The 24,357-nt window shown below is 36.2% G+C and overlaps 1 long non-coding RNA gene across 2 annotated transcripts; it reads right to left on the bottom strand.

Annotated features, from left to right (window-relative positions):
* Positions 1-671: 671 nt before the first annotated feature.
* LOC108410120 (uncharacterized) lies at positions 672-23,667 on the bottom strand. 2 transcript variants are annotated; one of them, XR_001856400.3, is made up of 4 exons: positions 23,579-23,667; positions 18,248-18,377; positions 5,881-6,097; positions 672-5,242 (listed from the first exon to the last, which is right to left on the bottom strand). It is a non-coding gene; the product is annotated as an uncharacterized lncRNA (long non-coding RNA). The 2 variants fall into 2 exon arrangements; XR_001856399.3 differs by lacking the exon at positions 672-5,242 and having other exon boundaries at positions 5,291-6,097.
* Between the last annotated feature and the right edge of the window lie 690 nt (positions 23,668-24,357).

The raw sequence follows: 24,357 nt of genomic DNA, 5'->3' as shown, positions 1-24,357 counted from the left end.
CTTTGAACATGGCAGAAACCTGAATACTTTCGGAGTTTTTCTTGCATCTTTTGTCAAGCATAGAGGTTGACTCACTAGAAACATGGTATTGACTTTGCATGCTATTTTGGTAGGTAGCATTATTTCTAGGGGCTTCCACTTATTCCTTGATACCACAGTATCACCCATACCATTGTTCAGGAACCAGTGTGGGAAGTCTGCCTATAGCTTATTTCAAGTATACATTCAGCAATCAAAGAAATAATAAGAGCTTGGGTTTTCAGGTTCCCTGGGCTCATAGTTGATTTGACTTGGGCAATAAGTTATTTATCACTTGAATCTCACAACCTTGACTCTGATAAGTGGACCAAAGCGATATTCCTGATCCATAGAGATTAGAATTTGCTCAGAGCTACTTAAGGTTGAGGATTTACTTTCAGTCTATGCACAGATTCCCTGGTAAATATTTACTTGTCTCTCTGGATGTGTCTGTGAGGAAGACTTAGAGCTATAATGTCTCTAATAGGATAATTGTTGAAAGTGTCATAGGCCCTCCTTCCTGCAGAAGCTATTAGTCTGTAAACTAAGTAAATCTGGGGACTGGGTCACAAAGTTAAGCCTGTGTTCAACTGAACTGTAGTGGTTAAGAAGTGTTGCCATGTAGCTTCTGGTACTTGGTGGTCTGATCATTTCTACCAAAATCAGGGAAAACCATTAGGTGGAGCATCTCCTAATTTTATCCTTGGTTTTAGACAGATAGATAGATTGATTGATTTAAGCAGTGCCGATTCTCTCTTCATTCACGTATTTCTTACTTATTTATTTTATTTTTTATTAAGGTATTATTGATATACACTCTTAAGAAGGTTTCACATGAATAAACAATATAGTTACTACATTCACCCATGTTATCATGTCCCCCCCATACCCATTGTATATATGTTACCACATCTTCTTTATACATTCATCTACTGATGGACACTTAGGTTGCTTCCATATCTTAGCTATTGTAAATAGTGCTGCAGTAAACATAGGGGAAACATAGGGGTGCATATGTCTTTTTGAGTCTGAGAAATTATATTCTTTGGGTAAATTCCTAGAAGTGGAATTCTTGGGTATTTCTGTTTTTAGTTTTTTGAGGAACCGCCATATTGCTTTCCACACTGGTTGAACTAGCTTACAATCCCACCAACAATGTAGGAGGGTTCCCCTTTCTCCACATCCTCGCCAGCATTTGTTGTTCTTAGTCTTTTTGATACTGGCCATCCTAAGTGGTGTGAGGTGATACCTCATTGTGGTTTTTGTTGCATTTCCCTGATAATTAGTGATGTGGAGCATCTTTTCATGTGGCTGTTAGCCATCTGAATTTCTTCTTTGGAGAACTGTCTCTTCATATCCTCCTCCCATTTTTTAATTGGGTTATTTGCTTTTTGGGTGTTGAGGTGTGTGAGTTCTTTATATATCTTGGATGTTAACCCCTTATCAGATATGTTATTTACAAACATATTCTCCCATACTGTAGAATGCCATTCATGTATTTCTTAAGCCTTAGTGAAGGAGTGTTGTCCAGATCTTCCAAAGGGGTGGATGTGTGGGCTTAATGTGTAGCTTACACATAATGTGCGCATTGCTTTCTCCCTGAATATTTAGAATCCTTTCTTTCTATTATACCCAGAAGTTTCTGGTGTTTCAACTTCACTTGACATAGTCTGCCCCTGAGTCTAGATTTCAGTCTGTACTGAGAAGCTAGTAAAACCACTACCAGCTCCATAAATTAATTCTTTGAATGCAGAATCTCTGATAAAGATGTCCTAAACTTGGATCAATATAAAATTTTGGTCCTTATACTTAGGTAATGACACAAAAAGTCAATTTACACACATAGTACCTAGATTCTTGCTGATATAAATTAGCAAATCTTTGAAGTTTTTGGTGTATAACTGTCCTTTAAGGTCAAACTTTATTTTTGTCCCCCTGGGGTCTGGTGAGCTATAGGTCTGAGAGGTGGCAATAGAGGTGAGGATAAATGGCTTCCCTTTACAGAATAAATCTTTAGGTGAAGCTGTTTTAGGGTTCAAGTCTAAATAACATGACCTGACTGCACCAGAGGAAATAGGGTTTATTTCTGCTGTCATTGTTCTCGGTCACGGATACTCTGAATCATCCAAATCTGTTTTAAAGTTCTTAAACTCTTGAAGCCCAACTCTTTCTCAAATACTCCCCAGTTTTCAATGGCCAGTTTAAGCATTCAAATTTGTTGTCATTCAGTAGCTCTCAGAATCAGACCCAGCTGTAAACATAAACATATATCTGCCTTAAAGTGAGAAGAAATAAGGTGCTATGTGACAATAATCATAGAAGGTGTCCTGGTCTCCTGTCCCCATGGCTTCAGCTGAGACTATAAAACCATGGGCTTACCATTTGCTTCCTTTAAGCTCTCCATCACATTCACGGTTCTTGTATTCTTGACTTGTGCAATAATGACCCTCAGTGGCGAATAGCCACTTGTCCACTTAATCTTTGCCTTCAACCATCCTTTGTATAATTAAATATAGTGTCTACCATTGGTCCCTTGGATTACAGTGCTAATAGAAACATCTCTTCATGCACACCTAATTGGCTCAGATAATGAAACTCAAATTCTCATGTCCTTTAGTGTCCTACCTACAGTCCCTACTGGTTCCAATTGTAGTTTCAGTCCAGGTTTAGTTTAAGAAAACAGTATCTACTCCAGGTAGTTTGAGCAATACATATTTCCCTATGTTTTAGGACATGGCTTCTAGAATTGTTGGTGGGGCAGAACAGATTCTAACTGAAAGCTCAGGACTGACACCAAAAGATATACTGCAGAACCTGGCCAGCAGTTTACACTGCTATTGCTACTGTGAGTAAGCTATTGAAGTCTAGAAAATGCTTTCATCAGGAAGTAACCACAACTACAAAACTTGCCAGAAAACTCATGAATGAAGTATCCTGCCCTTTTTGAATCATAACAGAAATAACATACTTCACCTTCCCTCTAGACATCTAGGAAGCTAGAGGCTGGATGGATACCAACATCTCTGCTAACACTGACAAAGTGACCCTAATAGCCCATTGACTGCCTACCAGCAGAAACTCAAGAGAACAAAATGAAGCCTCTATTTCCATCTTCCAGAATTCACAAAAATCATCAGAGTGTCCAAACACAAATCATATTTTGCAAAGTACCTATAGGGAAACCTGGGAGGTGAGGTTTTTTGCTTTCTCTCTCCTAAAGTTAAGAAAAGCTCCAAAAAGAGTTGTGCCTCTATTTACCATATTCACCACTTCAAGAGAAAAGGGCAACTGTCAACATTTGGAACATGCATAGCTATTCCTGGCACCAGGGCCTACAAAGGGGACAAGCTCTTAACCTCTGCATGCTTCACATTTCCATCATATGAAATAAACTGAAATTATACAACTCATGAGGACATTGTGATAAGTCAGTGAGAGTGTACTGAATGCCATGCCGTGATGGGTGAGTACAAATAAAGTCACCAAAAACGAGCTGAGGCATTACTTCTTCCTGTACACGCACTGCTTGTGTGTTCCTTTCCTCCTCAAACCCACGGAACACAAAATGCAGCATATAATCCATTCTAAATATCATGCTAGCTAATATTCAAAACATATTCCTTTATTAGATATTAACTCAGATAATGAATGAGTCAGAACCACAATGAAATCATTTGCCTTCCTTTCACTCTCTAGCTGATGCAGGTGGTCTGATATTCAATCCTTGTGTACCAGTAACGAGAGATGTTCACAAGCAGCATCCATTCTGAGTGACCAGTAACTTTGCCTTTCTATTGTTAAGTATTTTGAATACCCCTCAGGAGTAGATATTGGTAAAGAAACAAATCAGAAAGCAAACTGAGCAGCCAGCTTCGGAATATTAACAGGTACCTAAGGGTAAACAGACATTGTTCAACTACTGAATGCATTTCTTCCCTACAAAATAAAATTGTCTTGTTTCAGATTTAAACAGACTTCTCATATTGCTTTACAGCTTACTTAGCATCTTCCTATATGCTATTGTATTTAGCCTTCACAGCCACTTTGTGAACCATGTTGTAGGAGTTTCTACTTGTTAGAATAGTGTTTTTTTTTATCCCTGCTTGACCATTCCACAGCCATAAAATACTTTTTGGACTTTCCTGCTTTTTATATATTGGATCAATACAGGGAAAAATTTGCTCTCTGCATACAGGTGGTAGGACCATAGTTAAAGAAAGAGGTTGTGTGTGTGTGTGTGTGTAAATAGTACTTTTTTCATCATGATCTCAGAATTAAATAAAGTCCTAGGTAGGGAAAGATTAAGAACTCATTTTTGTATTTGAACAAAGAGGACAAGATATCTATGAGATATTTTTTATGTGTGTATTCCATGATAGTTCCTAAAATATGGAGATAGACTTGTAGCTAACAAACAAGAAAAACATAACTTCTATCTGTTCTTTGAAGTGTGTGTGTGTGTGTGTGTGTGTGTGCATCTCCTCAGAGAATAGTTTCCTTTGTCCCTGGGTACAATTAACTGAAGTCAGCATCAGAAACATATGTGTATGTATATCATATGCTAATATAATGTTAGTATTTTTTGTTTCCATCATCATTTTTATTCTCTTTGTGCTTTGAAAGTTCTTTGGAAAAATGCAACCTTTCCTTCTTTGTTATGGTAAGTAGAAACAGGGGAGATATTTTTTTTGCTCAGAGGTCAGATAATTAAAGTGGGGGGGGGAAGAGGGAAGGTGCTAAGGTGTATTTTATCCACAAAATGTAACTCAGTGCAAAAGATTCAGGGAGACAGGTCAGCTCGTTTACCTCACTTGAAGACCAAACTTTTTACTCTTTGTATAGTATGACTCTTCAAAAAGTACATACCCACTGCAAACCCATGATATTTCCTATTGTTAATACTTAATACACATTTCTTCTACATGCATTTCTCTTTTATGAGTAAATAAATCAAAACAAAGATAAATTAATTTTATCCAGATCCCACAGCTAGTATATGTGAGAAACAGGACCAAAACACTTCTGTTCCTATGTGAAAAATCCTGCTTCTGCTTGGGTTCCAGGAAGAAAACTGGGCTTTTCAGATCTCTGAAGCAGGTAGGCATGGCTATAGCTGATATTGAGGTGGCTCGAAACTAAAGAGATCATAGAAACAGCAGCTGTGCAGTGATAAAACATTTCCTCAGGATGCTCATTTGATCCAGATGCCATGAAGCTGATAGATCTGCAAACATAAGAATTGTTCATCTTTCTAGAGTTTTGTGTTATAACATAGATTAACACAAATTGAGATCTCAATTTTTGCACTGTTCATTCACAGATTTGTGCAGCAGTGGATTCTGCTATGAAAAGTTCTCAATATCAAAACAAAATTGCCTTTAAACCTATTTCACATATTTAAGAAACAAATAAAATAAATAAAGCAATGTGAAGAGGAAGAGAGAAAAGGGAGAGGAAAGGAGAAGAAAGGAAAGGAAAGGAAGGAAGGGTGAAGAAAGAAAAAAGGTCCTAATAAATGTGATCACACTGGAATGCGGAGACTGAGAATCCATATCATGTCCTGATCTAAGTATGTTACCCTCTTCCCATCCCATGCAATGAGTGAGTGATAACACAACATTATTTTTTAATAGAGATAATGACAGTGTTCTTTACTCAACATCGACTCAAAAATTTAAAAGGATGTTTTGCATCGTTGAAAATTGTTATTCAAACATTTATTATGGGTATGGTAAGAGCTCATAATGTAGCTGAAAAGATAAACAGTTGTGATATAAGAGGGTGTTTTAAGAAAATGTTACCTTCACATTCTAATTTCTAGAATAATAACAAGTTTTTTTTCAAAAGAAAAAACTCAGATACCTTCCTCTTGATTTCTGCATGTTGGTCAAGGGCACAGACTTGGGCCAAAGGTATAATGAATCAATAAAAAGGGATAAAATTCTCCTTGTCTCTTATCTTATCTTTTGTAGATTTCTTCTTTCTGTATTTCTTTGTCTGCCCTCTTTTCTCTTCTGCTTTGGTAATCTGGGCACACAGCCATTCCTGCATTTGAGAAGTGTCATTCCTTATATTTCTCCTAGTTTTAAAGAAGAGAACTATGAGAAAATGGTATACAGTCAAATAAAATAAAAGAGTTTTAAAACTAAAGCCAATGCAAATGCTATAGAGAAGCTACAAAGACTGGGAACACAATGGGCTTACAGGATTTTTCCTAAGGATGGTGTTGGAAATTAGAAGGTTACAAATGACCTTCTGAAGTTCAGAATTAGTGGTGGGATGTATCATAAGACTCACTTCAGTGGGTTGAATAAAATGAAAGAGAATAATAATACAGTAGTTCTTTATCTATATTTAAGATTTAGATCAAATATAGCTTTTTAGAAGAGAGTTTAGTGTGATCAAATTTCTATCAACTAAAATATCATTTCAGCTACCTATTGTTATATACAACCTAGTGGCTTAAAATTAGATTATTTCCTACAGTCATGTGTGCTGACTGGGTTCAGTGGTGATTGTTGAGATCCCTCATCACTTGCAGTCCAGTATCAGCTGAGGCTGCATTCATTTGAGGACTTTGTTGGGCTGGAATCCCCTATGGCTTCCTCAAATGCATGGCAGATGATACTGACTACAGGCTGCAGGGCGACTGATGCTGTGGACCAGAACTCAATTCATGTCTTCATGTGGCTCTCCAACAATATGGTGGATTCCTACAGGGTCCTCCCAAGAGTGAGTGTTCCCAAATACCAAGATGGAAGCTGCAACATTTCTCGTGGTATGTTACCAAAAGTCATGCAGAATCACTTTTGCCACAGTCTGTTGGTCAAAGCGTGACAGGATCAGCTGCACTTCTAGAACATAAAAGCACTGGGTCCACTTTGAATGTAAACCTTATTATTAGCAACTCAATCACTGCCTCTAAGTTGGTTTTCATATAATACTGTTTTGAAGGACACAAGGCATTAGGTTGTGATCAATATATATATTTTAAGATGAATTTTAAATATTTATCTAATGTTCATGATCAAGATGCTATTTTAGAGATCTATATTATATTCTGTAGTGTGGAAGGGGTAAGATGTAGGAAATCAAGACCTTTTTGCATTTATCCACTTATGTTCTATTCCCAAACCTGGCTGATGTCACTGATGATATGATCATGTCAAAGGAAGCTATCAAGACCAATATAATGAAAGAGTGTTGAATTCAATGCCTTTGGCGAGAGAAAAATCAATGTATACATGTGATAAAAAGAACAAAAGTGATCAAAGAAATGAGTCCTGTCGAGCTTCTAGAGGGGACAAGTCTAATCATTAAAATAAACAAAAGAACTAATATGTAATGAGAGGGTAAATATCTGTTGAAATAAGTGTTAGGAGGCGTTCTTTACAGTAAGGGTCCTTTGGGCCTATAGAGCATCATTGTATATTAGACATTATGTTGAGCTTGCATTCTGAATACGTAAATGGCTGAGAAAGAGTTGATGGATTTTTTTTTTTTGCACATGCACTCCAATGCCTAGATTTGCTGAAGTGTTGTGCTCCCAGTCAATAGTATTCTTGTAGCTTATTTGTTTAATTGATTGCAATGCTATGTCAACCTTCATGACAAAGTGTCAGATATAGCAGACTGCACCAAGTAGTGTTTGGTGCAACTTGGTCCTCCCTGCAATGCTGCTGCAGATGCTCAGTTTACATATTATACTCAGCCAGGCAGCAACTCAAATTTACTAAATTTAACAGAGTTATGTCCACAGGCTTTCTCAAGTCCATCAGCATTTCTAACAATTGTGATTTCAAAGGAAAAGAAAACCCTAGAGTTTCCAACTCATTTATATTGCTGAGTGGTTGTTTTTGATTAATCACCCTTAGTATTTAAAGATTCAATGAAGGGAGAATATTTAGGGAGACAAATATCGGTTCTCTAGTTGTGAAGATCTCTTCTTGGTACCTCATTCCACCTCTAAATATTCATCTGCAATGGATTTTGCTCCATTTGAATGAAAAATGTGAAGTGGAGAATTGCTTTAAATATGTTATTGATACAGCTTTTGTTTGGGAACATCACATGAGTCCCATGCTTAACAATTGTCACTTCAACTCGAACAAGGACAACAGCATCTCAGTGTGTCCATTAGAATCTTAGCAGGGTGGGATCAGTAGAAGCCAAGATGAGGACCATATGGTACAGTGAGGCGGCCCAGACAGCTGCTTCCAGGGGAGCAAGCGGCAGCCCCAGCGTGCGGCTGGCCAGCATGGCACACTGGCACTACATGTGGTTGTTTTTCTCCTCGGCTTCCCCTGCTGCCCACATTGTAAACATAAAGCTTCAAATATGAAAGAGGTCCTCCCTAGAGGATAGATAAAATGAAGGTTGGGGAGTATAAAAAAGGCTGGCTAATGCAGCTTTGGTATTCAGTCTTCAGGAGCTTGCAGGGTAGAAGAACAACACTGCACCAAAGCAGCAGCAGCCCCATCCTATATGATGAAATATGTTCAAGTATGTGAAATAATTTTCCCAAGACCACTGAGAGTTGTGAAGCAGGAAGTCCAACCCAGGTGTGTCAGATTTCAAAGTTCATAATTTTTCCACTCTTCCATGCTAAAAAATATACCTGCATAGAACTCATAATGGTATTTTAATAAGATATACCTACAAAAATGACAGTTGGGGTTTCATATAGTTGATGCAGATTTTTTTTCACTTAGCATAATGTTGGAAGCTTTGTGAAACTAACCAATACCAAGGAACATGTTGTAAGTCTGACAGGGAAGAATAATTTGTGTTTATTTACTCTGTAGAAACCATGAACTCAGTTCAATATGGGTGCTGCTTAAGTGCATGTGTACTGATTGATCTAAGAACTCTCGGATGTAATGATGTAATAATAGTATCAGGTACCATTTTTTACTGCATTGTATGTGTTAGATTCTGTTTTGGGTTTAACTAAACTCTCTGATTTACTCCTTATAATGCAGTAGTATTATTTTATAGTACTTGCACAGCAGTTGTACAGGTACGGAAACAAGTTCAGAATTTGATTAAAAGTAGTGGAAGTGTGATTTAATGTTGCATCTAATTTACTCCAAAACATGTATTCTTAGCCACTATTCAATACAGCCTTCCTCTTTGTTACTTTGGGAAAGTTGATGGAGAGCAGTGCTGTATTGTTAATCTGTGATGAAATTTCATCTGTTAAGAGCACAGTCCTGACAACTCCGATTCTCAGGATGCTGTGAGAGGGCCTTAATTTGGATTGTGCTTCACTCTGATGGGACAAGGCTTTCACAGTGGCTGAACAGACTATGATGTTGCTGAGATTGCCTATATTCTTCCCCAGAGCAAAAATTCCAACTGAATTCTTAGTAAACAGTGCAGGTTATTAAGCTCAGTGCTCTGAGTAATAAGCAACTCAAATTTAGTAAATATGTCCTCAAATTGTCAGGTTGAGACATGGTACTATTACAGGTAGAAAGCTGGTTAATCATGCAGATACTGGCAGTAAGGGGGAGAATGCTTAGGGTCCCTTGTCATTATACTGGATATTCCATGATGTTGATGCTGTTCTCTTTCATTTTAAAAACTAAAATTCTCTAACTACCTAGGGCACTAAGTAAGCACTGTGGTATATGAGGAAAGCATCAAGAGGTTCAGAACTAAAGTCTAGTGCTGGGTCTTAAACCAATTTCTTCCTATCTTTGCAATTTTCTCTTTCTAGGTCTCAGCTCTCTGTAACTAAGTAAACTAGATTATTAAAAGATCTTTTCAACTCCAAATCTTCAATTGAAAAATAAAATTATGGTACTTGGAAAAAATTCTACAGTTTGTAATGATGACAGGAGTTGGACCTGAGTGCACCATTTCTGATTTCTCAGAAACCAGCACATTCCCTCCTCTAGGCCTCCAATCAGGTAGTATGGCATCTGGAAAACAGACCGCGCTCTGGAATTTGAGCCTCTGGAGCTATATGGCCACCTGTCTCGAGAAGTACAGAGACCTTTCACAGGTAGTTCTCCAATTTTGAGATCAGGGAGTGCTAAGGGCAAGTGCACAAAAGATCCATAATTGTGGTGGTCACACCCCTGTATTGGCAGAGATGTCATACTGAATACTCATGGCACCATAGGCATTCCTTACGAAATTAAAGGATTTCTACACACTATCAAAGCACATTTGAGGTAGATTTCTGAAGCTTGCACTTAAAATGTCCTGGCTAATTTGGGCAAATGTGAATTGGGAACCATTCCCTTAGTGGAGATGATACTGAACTTTGGTCTATATTGTTAATAGTGTGATACTGTTAAAATGCTGTTCATAGATGGCTGTAAGCAAAGGCAAAGTCAAAAGCGAGCCCAAACCTAAACTTCTCTCCTCTTCTCTCTCTGAAACAGACACATGCACACACATACACAAATGTCCCTTTGCATTTGGCAAACACCCAGGACTAAGCACACAGTGACAACCACCATGTGAAATCTCCTGTCCATTGGAATTTTTCTATAGAGCTTTAAATAACTCTGGTAATAGTTTCTCTTTTCTTGCTTTTTTTTTGCGGTACCTAGAAAGGCAGCCCTTAGCCTGAACCAATTTATCGGTTTCAAAGGAAAGGATAATAAAACTGTCATTTCCGGCCATAGCACCAAGGGTGCTGCTGATACCCTGATATTAAAGCTTATTAAAAGTAGAGCTCTCTCTTCGTTTTTGATATCAAAATTGCTTCCAAGTCTTGTTAAGACTATATGTTATTGTGGATGGAAAGGAAGTCAAAAAAAGGACGTAAAGTGACCCCAATGGGGCACTGAAGTGACTGAGCTATTAAACACCTAGCTATGTGGATGATTTTGTGCAGTTCTTCAATCTATCACAGATACAACCTGCCAGGAGAAAATTAATTTAAAACTGACTTCCCTCGCAGACCTGTTCAAGATACTCAAAATATAGGAAAGCTTTACAGAAAGAGTCAAAATAACTGTTGACTCCCTAGAGACATCCCTGGTTTCTAGTCATCCAATAACTCGTACCTCTGACAGCCCTTGGTCAACAGGATTTCTGAATGAAGGAAGTAAATTCATTATTTATTCCTAATGTGGAAAAATCCACAGGAAATGGTTTTGCTCGAGGTAGAGCCGACTCAGGGTAAATAATTTCTTCCATCAGCTGACTGAGTGTGAAGGGTCTGGCTTTTCTAATGAGAGGTAGCATGTATTATTGGAAAGAGTTTGGAGTCAAGCAAACCTTTTTTCAAATTCTGGAGCTTCTACTTATTAGTTGTGTAAAGTTTGGCAAGTTCTCTAACACTACTGAGCTTTCTCCTTCATCAATAAAATGGAAATATTAGTGCCCACATATAAGGTACAGGGAGAATACTGAAGAGTTGCTGTAATTACCCCTTTTGTTGGTATTATTATTATTATTATTAAATCATGTTCTATCTATATGTTGACTATGTTAAGATTTTAAATGTGGGTGAAACTTGTAAAGATATTGAATTATGTTTAAGATAGATATTTCTATGGACATAGGGCATTTGTTAGAAATGTTTGTGTGGCCATTAAAATAGAATGCTGATCCTTCTTTCCTAGTCTGCTGTGTTAATTGTATCAGTTCTTTTGTGGCAGAATTTACTTTGATTCCCTGAGAAGTATGTTAGTTTTGTGCCTCCCAACTACCTGTATCCTGGCTGCACAGCATAGCCTGATGTTAACCTCAGAAAAAAATACCAGATTAATGGTGGGAAATAAAGATGCTAAATTCTAGTTTCCAAATATAAGAGCTAAAGATTAAGGTGAGAGAAAGAAGGGATTTGGAAAATACAGCAAATCATTTCTTTCTCCATCCCTTTCACTAACTCCTAGACACTACAAGAACTTCACATGAGAGAAAGAGAGCTAAAGGGATTTGAAATACATGGCAAAACATCAGTCTTTGTGGTCTTCCCCAAACTTCTGTATCAGGGACTGAGCTGCGAGAAAAGGATGGAGTGTTGATAGAAGCCTTCCTTTGAAGTTGGGGGATATGAGGAAAGAGAAATCTGGGCTCTGCTGAAAATTTCTAGAAATCTAATAAGTAGCTATGAAAGGGTGCCCATTCAGAGCCCTGAGTTTTCTGTAGCACCCTAAGTGTCATGGGGTAGCACTCAAAATTTCCTAGAAGCTCAGTGGGGAGTGCAGGTCACTGCTGAGAGGGAGACAGAGAGAGAGGGAGAGAAGAGAGAGACAAAGGCAAAGGCAGAAAGAGAGAGCAGGAGGGAGGGAGGCAAGGAGAATTTTATTTCGGGGGTCAGGGGACACTCACTCTTCAGGATCGTGTGGCATGCACATTCCTCCCTGGGGATTACAGGCATCCTGCTCCCTAGCTCCAACTCCAAAGACCACCAGCATCAAGGCACTGTCCAGCCACCATTCAAGGGCACTTAAACATTATAGAGATCTTGGAAATAAGCAGTGAAGAATTTTTTTTTAATTTAGTTATTGGCTACTTTCCCGAACAAAACTGCTCCAATAGTGTCTTAAGCCTCTCTTTTCCTCTGTCTACTTGCAAATGTTAAAACCATCAGAGGACAGGGATAAAGGAAAAGGAATAGCGGATGGAAGGCACCAAGTTAAGATTTTTAAAATACAAAACACAAGACTTGATATCAGAAAATAAAGTGGAATTATCACAAAATAATCATAATAAATATAATTACAGCCACAGCCATCACTATAAGAGCAGACACGGATATGATGTGTTTTATGCCAGACACTGCTCTAAGTACTTTATATAAATTAATGCACTTAATATTCATAACATGTTATCATTTAGTTAATGTTATTATCCCCACTTTACAAATGGGGAAACTGGAGCACAGTGGGGTTGATGTAACTTGCTTAGGGTGATGAGCTGTAAGTGGCAGAGCACAGTCTTAGCCCCTTAGTCTGTGCTGCTAGACAATAAGACAGCTGCTTTGTATATGAAGTAAGTATCACTCCATCTGCTAGTCAGTTCTGTGACTTTCAGATTTATATGCACTTCCTCAGAGTTGTCCCTGTGATGTCAGTGACAAAATTCCAAATTTTAAGTGTCTGCCAAAAGCTGAGACTCAACATGAAAACATTTATGTGAAGAGGACCTTTCTAATTGCAAACTAAAAAACGGCATATGAAGAAGTGACAGTGGTTTCTAGTCCTAGGTCCTATTTTCTCATCTGATTCTTAGAGCTGCATAAATGATTTGCTTCAGTGAAGTGTTGTCATCAAGCCTTCTCAATTAACCCTTTTCCTCCTTGAGTGTGAGCCATTGGGAAGACGATTGTTGCCAGGTGGACTTGTCTGCTCATTATTTTTAGAGAAAATGTCATGATGAGGTTATAGAAATTCATATATGCCACAAGAAGTTAAAATATAAAATACATAAGTGAACATTGATAGACAATTTGTGTCACTCTCCCTCAACTTTCTCCCTTTCCTCATTGCCCCACATTTAAAAATAAATTTCAAAATTATTTCCAGACCTCTCTCCTGGGAAGAAAAAGTTCCTCCTTGTTTTGCTTCCACTGTTGTGAAAGCTGGAGGGGAGGATTTGGTTAAGAAAAGAGTGTTCGAATCTTGCTGTGTGCTCCGTGTTCCATTGTAGAGTAAACAGCTCGGTCTTTTATTCGAGGCAGATCAAACCGCGGCCACATTATTAGTTATTGTTTAGCTGCCTGGGTTTAGGATGAAATTACCCGGCTGTGCAGGGACCCAGCATTTTAGCTTCAGATCCAGCTGTGCCAATAACACAAGGCACAATGCTTAGTGGCAATGTCAGCCATTTAACATAAAAAGAACATGCTGTAATCAAGTGGGGACTGTTCAACTGTGTCACTCTTGGGTCTCATTTCATGGAGCCTAGGAAACCTGCCACTGATTTTTAAAGGGAAAAGAAAACACAGAACATGCTCCAAATGGGGCAGCAGTAAATTTTGTCTATATTTTTTCTAAAAATAATTTTTTAGTTTCTGCTAATCAGCATGTCCCCATTTTGAGGAAGTTGTACTGATGGCTTTAAATATAAGTTACTATCAGATGTCTAGTTTTTCATCCATGAATTGGAAGTCAAGGAAAGTCAAGCCCCCAAAATGCAATATTTAAGCCATCTTGGTTGCCACAACCCTTGAGAATGGGATCTAGTTCTTAGCAAGAATAATGTTACCTGCCACCTAAATAAATGCTAAGGTTTAGTGTGTGGAAATAATAAAGCCAGAGAGATGAAGTGGATTCCAGATATATTAAATCTGGGATAGCTTCAGATAACAGCCTTAAGCAATAAAATGAAACTTCCATCCTGTATTCATAATGTCAGTGTTACTGTGGAAATGCTAGCTGTAAAATACAAACACCCAAGGTTGCCTTCTCAAAAAAATCTCTTCAGACATTATTTCAAGCCCCTTTTAACATGGAAACATAGTGTTGGGGACCCTTGACTTTTGATGGAAAGAATACCTGCCGACACCCTAGTGTTAGAGATGTTTCTCTTGAATTATTTGGAAGAAGACGTTTTCATATGAACAAGTGCTTCTCCAAGAGGACAGAATTAATGATGAAAAATTGGGCCTAGATAGGAAGAGGGCTTGGATAGCTGTCCTATTCTTGACATTGTGAGATAGAAGACTGAGGGGGTGATAGTTTGAGGAAGATAGATGCATTGTTAGGGGTAGAAACAAAAACTAGCACATTTAAGTGCAAAATTCACTACAGGCTTGAGGTGAGATTTGAAAATATATAACTGCTGACTGTATTTCTTTTTCCTTTTGTGAATAAATAGCAATTCTATTTGATGTATTTGGAATATCTCAAATGTGGAATCAGAAGTCCTGGGTGGAGTCTGGCTCTTTTAACCAGCTGGGTAACAGTGCACAAATCAGTTAATCTGACTGAGCTTCAGTTTGCTTACCTGTATATTGGAGCTAGTGAGGTATTGTCTAGTTCATTTGGTTCTTACGATAATCAAAGGGAATAATGCAGGTGCAAATGTATTGCAAAGTGTAGAAAGGTATGGACATTTAATATGATGTCATACTTAGGAAGTTAAAAGGTGTAAAAGAATCAATAGGTACTTGAATGTAAGTTTCATGAGGGCAAGGACATTATTTTGTTCATGATAATCCTCAGTACCTGCAAAAGCATCTGGCATATGATAAGTGCTCAATAACTAACTGTTGAATGAAAAAATAGTTGTATCACTTCTCTCTGGAAGGACTAAAAACATTCTCCTTTTACTTTTGGATTTTTTGTCTAAAAGCACAATACCTTTGCCAGCAATGCACAACCATGCATTTTTTCTTCAGTAAAATGAGAATATCATCTTACTTACCATCTCCAATGGAAAAAATACACTATTTTATTGATCTCTTTGAGTAATGAAATGTTGCAAAAAATGTGTGTGTATATACATATACACATCAAGACATCAAGCTAGGTCAATAGGAATGCCAGTAAAAATTCAAAATTTGGATTTGCTGTACCAAAACTACCTGTCCACACACACCCATTTTTTTGCAGTTCTAGTCATTATTTTAAACTGTGACCTCACAATAACCATTAGAAAAAAAAATCTCAGTTTTAGGATTGTAAATGTCAAACCACTCTGTCATATTTGGGATATTCTCCCCCACCCCTTTTTTTTTTTTTTGCCTTTCAGAAATAAAAATTCATTTCTGTGGTAGAAGCTTTTTCTTTTTAATGGCATCTAGGCTTGCAGAGTACTAATCATCTAGCAAGAAAGTACACCAGACAGCATCAAATAAAAATTGTGATAATTTTGATTTGAGGTGGACTGAATTTTATCTTTATGCTTGCAATAGAGAAAGAGCATTCTAAATAATTTATGGCATAAGTAAGTGTGCTAGAAAGATATTTAGAATACTTAAACAATTGTTTTCAAGAGCCTTCTAGCACTTGAGAAGTACCATTTACAAGCAATTAATTGACATGCTACTTATAAATAATCCTTGTGTGTGTGTGAAAAAACAGGGTACCTAAAGACCTCTATTAGAAAACAATTTGCCACTCTTATTTCCATCTATTGCATATATTTGAAAGCTCCAAAACTGCCTTGGAAATATTCTAAAACACAAGTTTTAAAAAAATTTTCTGCATGTTCGAAATGTAATCTGCACTCCCAAATTCCAATATACGTCTACTCATATACATTCAGAAATACTGAGGTTTTACTATATTCTTTTCCCATTCAGAGAAGAAAGCGATATGTTATGACTTTATCTATAAGAAAGAAAAATAGGGATCCCATTGCCCGCATCAGGCCTTTGCTTCTGGTCCTTCTTACATGGCTTCCCCAAGACAAGCACCACAAGAGCCTTTCCCCCAGGCTCTGCCTTCTGTCTATGGAAGAATAATTTTTACACATCTCTCACCCAGATTTTGGCAAAGAATAGAGATCATTGAGGCCAGATTTCCTTGGGGAATGGTCTGAATTACTTATCCACTTGAAGGATGGTTCTGGTGAAATGTCTAATTGATTGAACTGCCTGGTGTTTATTATTCTAATAGTCCTGAAGAAAGTCTGGATGATTCTCCATTAACCCACAATGAAACTCTAGGGGAGAATTTCCACAGCACTTCATAGCTTGTTAACCTAAAAGTAATTGGGTGTATAAATTTGGAGGGTCTTATTTGTTCTGCCAGCACTAAGTGGAGGAAAAGAATGACCATATTTACCCTAGTTAAATATTCCATTCAAAGAAAATATGCAGAAATGATGCTAACTATCCCAGAATCCTAAGAGAGAGATCTTGGAGAGACACCACAGCACACACATGAGCCATTATACTACTGACATTTAATCACAAATAGCCACGTATGACTCCTCTAACATTTGTGCCTTTATTTGTGGCAGCAGATGAAACAACAGATGCATCCAGTCATGAAAATAATATGCTGGCTCATGTTTAGTGTGGCTTTCCACATGTCTATCTTCAGCTGGTTAATATTTAATGTACAGTGCAAACTGGGGATAGGAGAACGGGGAAGGAGCATTACAAAAGTGGACATAGAAATGTTCGGTCACTGTAGAGCATTCTAACAATTTGGTGGAATACATGGGTAACAGGGTTAGCAAGATAAGCAGCAGAGAGTCTTTGAGTGGGTACCCACAAAGCTGAAGGGAGTAATCAAAGATTGTGAATAGTGAAGAGGAAGGAGGTAGGCATTGGAAATAATTTGTCATAGTTTGATCCAGATTAATTCTGCTGAATAGTCATGGTGTGATTGCTGTTGTGTTTTGTTTTATTCACAGCTTGCATTTGGTTCTCACCTGGGAGCACTTTAAACAGTTGTGACCTTTGATGATACACTTTTTCCTTTTATATCCTTTCCCCTCCCTCCCTCAGATAATGCAGTGATAGATCGAGAGCCACTCTGCAGAGAAAGTTATACGGGTGGAGACTGGCTCAATGAATTGATACTAATCAACAAATGGGTGGGTTAGTCTCATTTTCTAGAAATAATTATGAGTGAACCAGAGTAAGCATGGCTATCTTGCATGGTGAAACTTACTTGTTATAGGAGATACTACTTCCACTTCATTTAAAATTTTCTTGGCCTCGCATACCTCTGAACCCTTTGGCCATCTTTTCTAGCTCCAGAAACCATTGTAATGATCAACTTAATGTAGACTCCAAACAGCATATATGGGCACAATCCAAATGTACTTTGCTGCATAACTGTCATGTACCCTTCACCTCCAGCCCAGGAACCTCCCTGTTGATGCTGAAGCAGGTGATGTCACAAGGCTTCTCTGCATCCCTGCATATGAAGTCAGGAAGTGTGAAGGGATTACCATCCCATGGGATAAACTTTTGACCAATGGGAAACAGGAAATAGTTTATAAATTTTTCTCCCATTCTCCTTCAATGGGCAGTCAATGACTTGAGTAGTTAGAGGATAGCTAAGCTGTGGATGGTAAGAAGTAGTAGGGGTAAAAGGTCTATTTACTGAACAAAAATGAAATTTGAGGTATTAGCATGGGCTAGGTTGTTGCAACAGAGCACTGTAAGGGATTGCAAGGTGATTCATATCTGCCTGGTATGAAGCATAGGATTTTAGAAATTGTCTTAAGTCCTATGAGATATATGCTGTTGTGCTTAGATTTCAGATAATTGGCAATGTGTATGTGTCTTGTGGTTTAGAGAACTTCAGAAAAGGTCTACAAAAAAATGGAGAGCATTAGTGTCCAAAGTCTGTCTTACCTTACTTTGTGTGAAGCTTGCAGATTTCTTGCAGAAAGATAATGGCTGTCTCAGCTCTCGTACGTATTTGAGAATAAAGTGCCTCATTTTGTGGGACAAAACTGAAGAGGTCCAAGATAGCATCATGTACCTGAAGTGGGGAGAAAGAGTTGTAATCCATTTTATTAAAATATTTCTCAGAGTACTTGGGGCTTGGGCTTTTTGGTTTTTTACGGCCAATTGATGTTATAAATTCGTGCCATGTATTGTGTTACTTTGTGGTCATTCCAAAAATTTCAGTTGACCTCATTAAAGGTATTATGCCCTCATTTGATGCTTTATTTGGAATGTATCATGTTACCTTTGGAGAATTTGCATTCCAGGATCCTAAAATTGGGGAGAATATTCATGTTGAAGATAATCCTCAAGGGAGAGTTATCCAAGTCTGACTCTGGATTGACAGTAAAGTCAGCCTGAAAGTGTTATATGAATGGTTCATTTACTGGAGGCCAGACTCCTTTGTATGGAGACAAAGATTTCAAGGTAGAAAATCACTCCCTGTGTCAATGTTTCTATGGATTTTGAATATAGAGATATTCAGAAAGAGTATCAACATGGAAATTTTGGTCTTTGAACATTTAGCTTATTCTAGAGCCAAAGCCTATTCATAAAAACAATTTTCTGGTATAAGCAACTCAATTACTTGGAGGTATGATAAATTCAAAGATGAAGTTTCGCATTAATTTTGCCTCCAATTAATGGACCTTATTTAGGAAATGGTTTAAAACTTCAGATGCCACTCTTAATTGTCAGACATTTTTTTTCTTCTCCAACATTCATCAGAAATTATTCTTGGAAAATGGATTTTGGAAGCCAATATCAGGGTCTTATTGGGAAAGGATGGTGTTGAAGACTATCTTGCCAATGTTAATCTTAGGAAATCAGGTATTCCTCTTTGAGGCATATCAGGATAGGAGCTGCCATAAAGTGATACTTGAGTTTTCCTTAGCCATGGGCTGGGAGGAGGCTTAAAAATGTGTGAACATTCTTTAGCAGGCTTTTTTTTTCAAAGGGAAGGGGGCCAAAGAGAAGTGGGACATAAAATATCAGAATTATGTAGTAAATTCCAGGAATTATTGAATTTTCCTAAGTTCTTGTCAGTCAGTCAACCAATACTAAGATTCTTTAGTTAGTATTAGCTGTTTCACTTAAATGTCACAGAAAACTCAGCACTAGCTGAGGAATTTCACATTTGCAAAGGTTAATATTCAAATAATTTCACCTACAATAGTATCACTGGTTTTCCTTAATTGCATCCACCTAGCTTCTAATTATCTCTCTTAAAATATTTTCTTCTAGATCATAATTAAATGTAGTGACCATGTTTGTCTTGTTTAAAGCGATATACCTGGAAACTAGTTATCAACAATTTGTGGAACTAATGAATGAGTGAACTAATATAATTTAGGATTCCCATGTTAATTGTATCAAGATTGAACCTTTAGAGAAAAAATATCTCATCTAGATTTAGAGTTACTCCTTGTTCTTCAATTTATCCATTTCTGTTGTATATGAAATCACGTTAAGAATTTTGTATGTACCTGATGTCATGCGAGGCACTAGGGATTTACAGGGAAACAAAAACAACACAAAACGAACATCAAAAAGTTGTTGCAGACCTTATACAGGTCCCAGTTACTAAATTTTTTTTTTTTTTTTTTTTTTTTTTTTTTTTTAGGAGAGCAAAGCAGAGGCTTTATTTAGAGAGAAAGCGAGAGGACAGAGCTCCTGGCTCACGCCTGGAGGGGACAAGAGAGCCCCCAGTTACTAAATTTTAGAATAAGATAAAGGAAAACATGTACATAATCTCTGTATCACAAAACTTGAGTCATAAAAAGTTGACATATGATAAAGTTTTGAGTATACATTCACATATCACCTTCCTAAATCTTGAGCTGATTACTTACTTTTTATTAAGGAAAAAAACTACCTTTCAAAAAAAGTATTTTCTTCCCCTAAAATAGTAGAGGACTGTTTTTAGTGGATCAAATGGTTACTCAAAATATAAGCTACACTTTTCTTGCAGCTAATGTGTGTTGCTCTGAAAAATAAGATATGAATATAAGAAATGTGGCAACTTTCTGTGTGCCCTAAAAAGAAAAGGGCATTTTCTGTTTTTCTTCTTCATTTTTTTTTCTTTCTGTCTGAAAGATGGATGTGATGTGCAGCCATGTGGAATCATATGAACATTGGACATATTCTATGGGTTGTTGAGCCATAGGGTAAATATGATCTTTGGCCCTTAACAAATTCATAAAACAGACTGGCATACAAGCTCAGATTTTACATGATTAAAAGGAATAATTCATAGGAAAATATAAAAATTATAAATATATGCATAGATGAAGATAACAAGATTCAAAGGAAAAATAGGCAATCCGTAATCATAAACTCATTAGGAGATTCTGATAAACTAGAAAAAAATCAATATAATTGAATAGAAGATCCAAACAACACTATCAACCAACTTGATCTAATTGAATTTATAGAACACTGCTTCCAACAACTGTAGAAAATACTTTACTTTCAAGTACACATGATATATTTGTCAGGGGAGGCCATAAACTAGATTATAAAGTAAATCTCATAAATTTAAATAGAGTATGTTCTATGAGAAATATATGATTAAAATTAGAAATCAGTAACACTAAGATACGTATGAAAGATCCAAAGATGTAGAAATTAAACACTACAATTATAAATAACTCATGGAATAGAGATGAAATGACAAGGAAAATCAGAAAATATTTTGAAATGAATGACAAGGGAAAAACATAAAAATTTATGGGATGTAACTAAAAGCAAGACTAAGAAATTTATAGCTTTACATGTACACAGTAGAAAAGAAGGCAGACCTAAAATCAATGACCTAAGGTCCAACTTAACAAGCAAGCAAATAAAAAAAGGAAAACCAAAGTAAGTAGGATATAGGAAATAATAAAAACAACAGAAGAATAAATAAAATAGAAAAATTAACAAGGTTAATAGAGAAAATTAGCAATATCCCAAACTACTTCTTCAATAAGATAAATAAAATAACTAGCTAGATTTTCTAAAAATAAAGAGAATAAAAATGACCATTGATAAGAATGAAAAAGTAGTTAAAATTTTACAGAGTGTTAAAAGAATACTAAGAGAACACTGTGAACAACTTTAGACAAACAAGCATAACAAGTTAGATGAAGCAGAAAAATTCTGGAAAACACAAGTTGTCAAAATCGGCTCAAGAAAAAAAAAAGTCTGAATAAATTTGAATATCTGTTTCTATTAAATAATTATAATGTATATCATATCTCTACCCCAGAAGAAAACTCCAGGCTTACATCCCTTTGTTATGGAAGTCTACCAAACATTTAGGGAAGAAAGCTCCAATCCTACAGAAACATTTTCAGAAATTAGAAGAAATGGGCCATTTTATTGGGCCAGCATAATTCTAATTTTGAAATCATAGAAAACTCAAAAAAGAAAATTACACACCAGTATTCTTCATGAATATATATGCAAATATTCTTAAAAGTAATGAACCCAATTCAACAATATGTAAAAAGGAAAATACATCATAGCCAAGTGTGATTTATCCCAGTAATGCAAATTTAATTTTACATTTGATAAAAAACAATCTACATGAATCACTCCATTGACAGAATATAGGAGTTAAAAAGAGTTTATTTCAATAAATTTGGGAAAATCATTGGAAACAATTCAACATACAATCATATTTACATGCTCAACAAATTAAAAATTGTAGGAAAATTCTTCAAACTGACAGTCACCTATAACAAATCTTTAATATCATAGTTAATAATGAAAGACTGAATTGGTTCCTCACAAGGTATCATTGCCTGCTTTTACTCCTTCTATTCGGCATTATACTGTAGGTCCTAGCCATTGCAATAAGATAATAAGATGAAATTAATAGAATTAGTTTCAGAAAAGAAAAAGCAACATTTATTATTTCCAGATGATGTAATTTCTTATGTACAAAATCCCAAGGACCCTACAAAACAACTGCTAGAATACATGAATTTTACTAGGTTGCAGGAATACAAAAATTACATTGAAATACCAAATGTATTTTTATAGATTATTAGTAAACATTTCAAAAAGGAATTAAAAATAATTGCATTAATAATAGTTTCCAAGACCATAAAATGTTTAGTATTCAACATAATTAAAGGTGTTCAAGATCTCTACACTGAAAAATGGGAGTAATCAAAAAATAAATGGAGAGATATACTTGCTCAGGGATTGAAAGACTTGATACTGTCAAGGTAGCAACTCTCACAAAGTTGATCTATGGACTCAAAATAATCTAATGAAAATTCCAGCAGGATTTCTTTTTAACAGACACTAATAAGATTATTGATATGAAGTGCAAAGGAATTAGAATAACCAATGAAATTTTTAAAAAGAGCAACAAATTAGGAGATTTACTTTACCTGACTTTAAGACTGTAGTCAAGGTAGTTTGATAGTAGCAAAAAGTTAAGCACATTCACTATTCAGTTCCACTGAATAGTGAGTTGAGGAACAGACATGATATGTATGGCTATTGATTTTTCAACAGATACCAAGGTAATTCAGTGGGAAAATAAATGTCTAAAAAGCAGTTGTTGTTGGATCAACAAAATATTAACATGGGAAAAGAAATTAACATTGATTAATCTACCTAACTCAAATTTACCTAATTTATAACTTAACTTTACTCAAAATGTATCACTTAATTTCTAGAAGAAAATGTAGGAGACAAGTTTTATAACCATGGTCTAGGCAACAGATTGTTAGATAAAACACGAAAAGCATGAACCATAAAAGAAAAGAAAAGAATAAAGACTTTATAAATTTTTTTTCTAATTGGCAACTTTGTACTTGAAGGATAGCATTAAGAAACAAAAGACAGGCCAAAGTTTGGAAAACGATAATATTTACAACATTATATCAGACACAGAACATTGCAACTAGAAGATATAAGAACCTTTACAACTCAATAATAAGAAAACAAACAACATAATAAGAAAATGAGTAAAAGAAATGATCAGATATCTCAAAAAACAAGTTCGGTAAGCAGCTAAAATAATTCTCAATATCACTGGTCATCAGATAAATGCAAATTATAACTAAAGTGAGACAACTCTATACACATATTAGAATGACTAAAATTAAAATAACTTGGTACAAGTGTTGGTAAGAATCTGGACAAGTAGAAATTTTGTATAATTCTTGTGAAAATGTAAAATGACTATAATCACTTTGAAAAATAGTTCGGCAGTTTGTTAAAATGTTGAATACTTACTAATCAACTCAGTCATTCTACCAATTTACCCAAAAGAGATTGTGTGTGTCCACACAATCACTTGTGCATCAGTGTTCTTAGCAGCTTTATTTATAGTAGTCCCCAAATGGAAACAACTCCAATGTCTATAAATAAGTAAACAGAAAACAAATTGGAATGTACCCATACTACATTGGAATACTACTTGGGAATAAAAAGAAAAATGCTATACATACAAAATGTAGATGAATATCAAAATATTTATCCTGAATAAAATAAGACAGATTTTTAAAGTGCACATATAGTGGCAGAATGTGGATCTGTGGTTGTCTGGAGCTGAACATAAATGAAGGGATAAATTAAAAACTACTATAAGGAAACTTTTAGACATGATGGCAGTGTTCACTGGCTTCATTATAGGGATGAATTTGCATTCTGGAGATGTCAAAACACATAAACTGTACCTTTACATATGTGCAACTTATTTTATTTCAACTGGACCTCAGTAAAGTTGTAAAAATCATGATAAATATAAGAAAAGCATAGAGAACATGACCATAATTCTATTGGGAAATTAAGGAAGGATTTTTGGATGAGGTAGTGTGTTCAGGGTTAATGTCACAATGTTAGGCAGAAAAATATATATGAGCAGGTGGAGGGAGAATATGGCCAGTAAAGCCCACTAAATGGGGCTTAAAAGAGTTGGTCAGATAGAACTAGGAAGCCAGAAAGGGCTCACAGAGTTAAAGCCCTTTGCAATGTGAGTTAATTCCACATGCTCTGAATCTGGGCTGACCTTG

This window comes from Manis javanica, chromosome 12, assembly GCF_040802235.1.
Source record: "Manis javanica isolate MJ-LG chromosome 12, MJ_LKY, whole genome shotgun sequence".
Classification (NCBI taxonomy): domain Eukaryota; kingdom Metazoa; phylum Chordata; class Mammalia; order Pholidota; family Manidae; genus Manis; species Manis javanica.
Note: the sequence above shows the minus strand (reverse complement) of the source record. Positions and strands in the feature narration are given on the sequence as shown.